At 47.0% G+C, this 5,666-nt stretch overlaps 1 pseudogene; it reads left to right on the plus strand.

The window, feature by feature from the left end:
- Positions 1-430: 430 nt before the first annotated feature.
- LOC119038167 (60S ribosomal protein L10a-like) lies at positions 431-3,779 on the plus strand (annotated as a pseudogene).
- Positions 3,780-5,666: the final 1,887 nt, after the last annotated feature.

The raw sequence follows: 5,666 nt of genomic DNA on the forward strand, positions 1-5,666 counted from the left end.
TAGGCTTCTGTGTCTGAAACCAAAAGCGTCACTGCAGATAACAAACAAGATATGTGCAACCTGTGGTTAGGCTGTTTTGTTGAAACTCTTGTTTCCTCCCTTGCAGCTTCAAGTTCAATGGGACTTGACCTAAACCAAGTCACGCAGGACTGATACAATTTAGACTAGGCCCTAAGTTAATTTGAATTTCCACTTCAACCCCTTGGAAGGCTTATCAAATCCAGCAACCAGTAAAGCTTTATTGAGCACTTCTTTTGTTCAAGGCCCCTGCACTGGGCCCTGCCAAAGAACCCAGGCTTCCAGTCAGCTCCCACTAAATAGGTCAGGGAGGAAGTGCCAGTAACTAAGACTTTGGGAACTCGGAAGGAGCCTGAAAACTTGGGGACCTGTAGAGACCTGAAAATTTATTGGAGGAGGTAAAACTTAAAGGATGAGGATGAGTGGGGAGGACAAGAAGGCACACGTGGTGATGAGGACTCAGGCTAGTGTGATTCGGTGGTGTTCAGGCACCAGGAGGAGCCTGGCTTACATGGAGTGGAGGTCTGAGGCAGGGCAGCAGAAGACGGTATAGATGTCAGATGTTCTGGGGGGCCAAGGCTGCTAGAGCTGCTCCAGCCCCCTCAGAGGATTCTGCAGAGTAATTCAATAAGGGACTTTCTGAAACCATTTCTTACTTGGGAGTTTGTGGACTTTAAAAAAGTACATCATCTCTAAGTGAGTCAACACTAACATTTCTGTTGAAGAAAATTGCAGGATTCCAGCCACTGACTGTGTGGGAAATCTGTAGTGTTACTTTGGATCATGTCAAGCCCCTGAAATTGGTTTCAGGAATATTCTTTTTCCATCCTCTGGGGGATAGCTATGGTTATCTTGATTTTGGCATCTTGGGAGGAACTCAAGGAAGCGTCTTCACCCTAAATATGCCAGTGTCTGAAACATCTGGTTTTTCTTCAAGCCACTAGACCACATTCTTGAAAGAAACTTCCCAGTTACATGGGGGAGAATGGGGAGTCAGTTGGCGCTGGTGAGGAAGGCAGGGGCGAGGACCAGGAGGCTGGAATCTGCAAGGGAGGAAAGCAAGGCTCTTAACAGCTGCAGGTGATTTAATCTCATGTTATCTCCATCCCACAGGTAAGGAAATGGAGACTCAGAGAGGTTAAAACAAAAATTGCCCAAAGTCTCAGAGCTAGAAAGTGACAGGAAGGCAGCTTCAAAATTCAGGTGACAGCACAGCCCAGCTCCTACTCTGCCATGCCACGTCCTTAGGGCAAAGAAACACATCCAAAGGCAAACACAAATGGAGCCACCTCTCAGTAGAGGAATCCTGGGCCCTTTTCCCAGAGATTCAGGTGTATGGATCTGACTCCCCTGTGCCTCCCTTCCCAGGTGATTCTGATGACCAGCCAGATTTGGGGACTCCCATTATAAAGGAGCCTTCAGTGTAGGTCCACCCTCAGTGAGGGGGTAAAGTGTTTCTACTGGGAGCCTCTCTCTGAGTGGCAAGGGGGTGACTCATAGATGCTAGACTCTTCTTGATGAGGTAGATGGGACAAGAGCAAAAGAGAAAAAAAAAGAGGAAAAGTTCTTTCTGTGGAAACTCATATGAGATAAAAGATAAGTGCAGAAGAATGTGTCACACTTGTAGGTGCACGAAACTGTGGAAACTGCTTCTTGCGGACTTTGGTTCCCCCCACCATACCTTCCCCACTGCTGATATCACAACAAGAATCTCAGTTGTCCTTAAGGACCGGGGACATGAGCAGTGGGGGTGGGTGGGGGACTAATGGAGCCTCGAACCATAGCTTTTAGGCCAAACTGTATCCCAAAGCAATATGGTCCTTTGAACCCATACTCCTAACCAGTATTCTTGAACCTTCCTAGACCTGGATATGGTCCTTTGAATAAGGCACCCCACTTCTATGTCCACAGATTCCTGGATCATAAAAGGAAGGAGCCAGGCTCCGACTTCAGCCTATAAGTCTATAACCAATGTAGGAGTTCTTAACCCTTTGGAAGAGCCCAGATCACTTTGAAATTCAGCAGAACTATCAATCCTCTCCTGAGGGAAAAGCACAGGGACTCAAATGTTAGCCCATAGTCTCAGGGAAATTAAGGGGCTTTCCAAAGCTCGTTGACAAAGCCCTAAAGGTCTGTGGGCCTACATTAAGCCCAGTCAGTGTGCCTGGAAGCCTCTACAACTGTGTTGTCTAGTGCGGTGTCCCCTAGCACATGTGGCCATGGAGCACTTGGAACACAGCAGCCGTTCTGAATTGAGATGTGCTGTGCTCATCTGGATTTTGAAGACTTGGTATGAAATAAGAATAAAACTACTTTAACAGTTTTTTATAGTGATTATAATATATGAAAAGGTAATTTGGATATTTGGGGTTAGTTAAATAAAATATTAAAATTAATTTTACCTGGTTTTTTTTTTTTGCTTTTTGAAAATGTAATAAGGACATTTGTAATGACATACATGACTGGCATTATGTTTGCATCAGTCAGTGCCGCTCTGTGATGACATCCTGTGACCTGGGACTTGAGACCTTTTCCACTGAGTCAGCATGTGCCTTCACAATGTCAGCTTGCTTCACTGCAGGTCCATCACTTCCTCTTTCTGGAAGATGCTGTTTCGAAAATGGGCAGGGAAATCTTTGCAAGCTGTAAACAAGCTGTAAATCATGTGTTCCCCACTAGCTTTTTGAGGGCAGGGACATGTCCACTGTGGCTGGGGTCCTGCGGATGGGCACCCAGCAAGTGCAGTGATCCATCTTTGGCCACTTACGGGACTGGAGCTCCAGATAACACTGGTGCATTAGTTCCTAGGGCTGCCCTAATAAAGCTCCACAAACTGACTGGCTTAAGACAGAATTTTTTTTATGGTTCTGGAGACTAGAAGTCAGACATGAGGTGTCAGTAGTGCCTTTCTCACTTCGAAGGCTGTAGGAAAAGATCCTTTTCTTTTCCTAGCTTCTGGCGGGGGTCTGCCACCCACGGCTTGTAGATGCACCACTCCGACCCCTGCCACCATGGTCACATGGCCTTCTCCTTCTGTCTCACATCTTCTTCCCCCTGTGTCCAAATATTTTCTACTTATAAAGGCAATTGGAGTTCTTCTCCAGTTTTTGCAGCACAAGGAATCACGAGCAGCAAATCTCCCTCGACCCCCACTACGAGGTGGAGCAGGAAGTCCTGCCTGGGAGCCAGTGTGAGCTGGGTGGAGCTGCAGAACGGCCCGAAGAACTGTGACCCTTGGGGAAGGGCAGATGCTCCTCAGGCACCGTCAGGCTTAAGTCCTCGCCCCACCCCAAGTTCTCTGTGTGTGTTCTGGGGGAGCAGCAGTGCTATGATGAGGCCAAGACCATGCACGTCCCCCATGTGGACATCAAGGCACTCAAGAAAATCAACAAAATGAGCAACTGGTCAATCAACTGGCCAAGAAGTATGACACCTTTTTGGCTTCAGAGTCTCTGATCAAGAAGATCCCATGAATCCTGAGTCCAAGCCTGAATAATTCTGGCAAGTTCCCTTCCTTGTTGACCCACAATGAGAACACGGTGGCCAAAGTCAGTGAACTGAAATTCACAATTCAGTCCCAGACGAAGAAAGTGCTGTGTCTGGCAGTGGCTGGTGGCCACGTAAAGATGACAGATGCTGAGCTTGTGTGCAATATCCACTTCACTGTCAAGTTCCTGGTGTCACTGCTCAGAAAGAACTGGCGGAACGGCCAGGCTTTGCACATCAAGAGCACCACAGGCAAGCCCCAGAGCCTATACTAAGGCACAGCTTAATAAACCATGCTGCTACCATTAAAACAAAACAAAACACAATTGGATTAGGGCCATAACAAATGTTAAAACCTGCAAGAATTTTTATGAATTTATTTGAGTCAAACTGATGGCAATTGCTCAGAAGCAAAACCTCAATAGATTGAGGAAATGCTCTGGAAATTGGCAGTTTGGCATTTTATTTCATACATTACAATCAAAAGAGGTGGCATATAAGGGGGTTACATGAACTCCATCAATGATGGATTAGGGAGGCGGGAGAAAGCAAAGCGGGAAGGGGGGGACCTCTGGGATTGGATAAAATCGTAAAATGATAGAAATATACCTCTTTCACACAGGTGAGTACAGGATGGTTAACAGTCAACAATTAACATAACAATAACAATGAGGGGGCTTGTGGTCTCCCCTCTGGTGCCCTGCTTGTGCTTTGAGGGGTCTGAAAAAAGGAAATTATCCTGGCATTCCAAAGGTGTGTTATCATAGATGCAAAAAGGCGATAGACAGGCTCAGTCAAGCTAAAGATGGGCTTTTGTTAGGGAACATTCTAGCCTAGGACATGACATGATCTGCTTTTAGTTAGAAAGTTTTAACTGCAGACCATCTTTTGTGGTAGCTTTAGGTCTCTGAGCTTGTTAGGCTGCCATACAGACCACTGCTGAGCTGATCAGGTTTAATATGTGGCCCCTTTTTGTCCACACAGTGATGAAGATGAGTCTTGGCCCTGTGGAGCTCACTTTCTACAGCCCTAAGACACAGCCAGTGCGTTGATATATAACATGATATTAGGTTGTGGAAATCAGGGTAGGGGGTGGAGAGGAACAGGGTGAGGGTGGTGGTGAGCTATTTTTAAAGTACAAGATGCACAAGGAAGACCACTGAGGCAAAACTTGAGAACAGGATTGAGGTCACAGTGAATGTCAGAGATCTCTACCCTAGATCTCTGCCTCTTGAGGTCTAGGATAGAGACAAGAGCAAATGTAAAGCCCCTGAAATAGAACTGTATTTGATGAGTTCAAGGAACACAGGGAGAGGGCAGGTTGATTGATAGGGGTGGCCCACCAAAGGCGCCAGGGCCAGAATGGAGCAGTGGGAAGGCCTGGACATCGCCCTCTGTCCGGAGCTGCTGTGCTTGGGTGGGGCGGGCCTTCCTAGTCTTCTGGCTCATGAGTTTCACTTCCTCCAGCCCCACTTCCCCCATTGTTTGGCCTGGGGGAGGCTGGCTATCCCTGGCTCTCTGTCCAATGCCATTCTCATGTTGCCTTTGGCAGACATTAAGAGCTGAATTTTTTTGCTACTTGGTATTGAAGTTCAAGTTCCTAAAACCCCTTCTTCCATTTTTTCCTTGTTTCCCCCTGGGGATAGGCCTGAGACTTTTCACTGTGACCCTTCATGGTTTGGGGCTGGCCTCTGTTTTCTTCTGGGAGGAGGCGAGTGGCCTCCAGGCCCCTGCACGGGTGAGCTCTTCATCTGGCTCACTTCTTCACCTCCTTCAAGACCTTACTCAGATGTCTCCTTCTAAGATGAGTGCCCCTGATCGCATTATTTAAAAAGAGTGCATCTCACTTCGACCACCTGACCTCTTCCCTTCATTCATTTCTCCCTACCACACTGTATAACCTCCTTAGGCATGATATGTCAGTGTCTCACCCACGCCCCACCCCCATCCTGCTAAACTGTAAACTTCATGAGGGCAAAGATTTGCACCTTTTCTTCACTGATATAGCTCAGACCCCTAGAACGGCACCTAGCAGATTGTAGATACTCAGATATTTGCAGATTGGAGTGAATAAACAAATGAATGGGTACTGAAGAATGGTAGAGTCCAGAATGATTATTCCCCATACCTTCCTCTACCGGGAGGCTGAGATGTAGAGAACA

This window comes from Artibeus jamaicensis, unplaced genomic scaffold (assembly GCF_021234435.1).
Source record: "Artibeus jamaicensis isolate MK-2021 breed Jamaican fruit bat unplaced genomic scaffold, CSHL_Jam_final contig_332, whole genome shotgun sequence".
NCBI classification, from domain to species: Eukaryota; Metazoa; Chordata; class Mammalia; order Chiroptera; family Phyllostomidae; genus Artibeus; species Artibeus jamaicensis.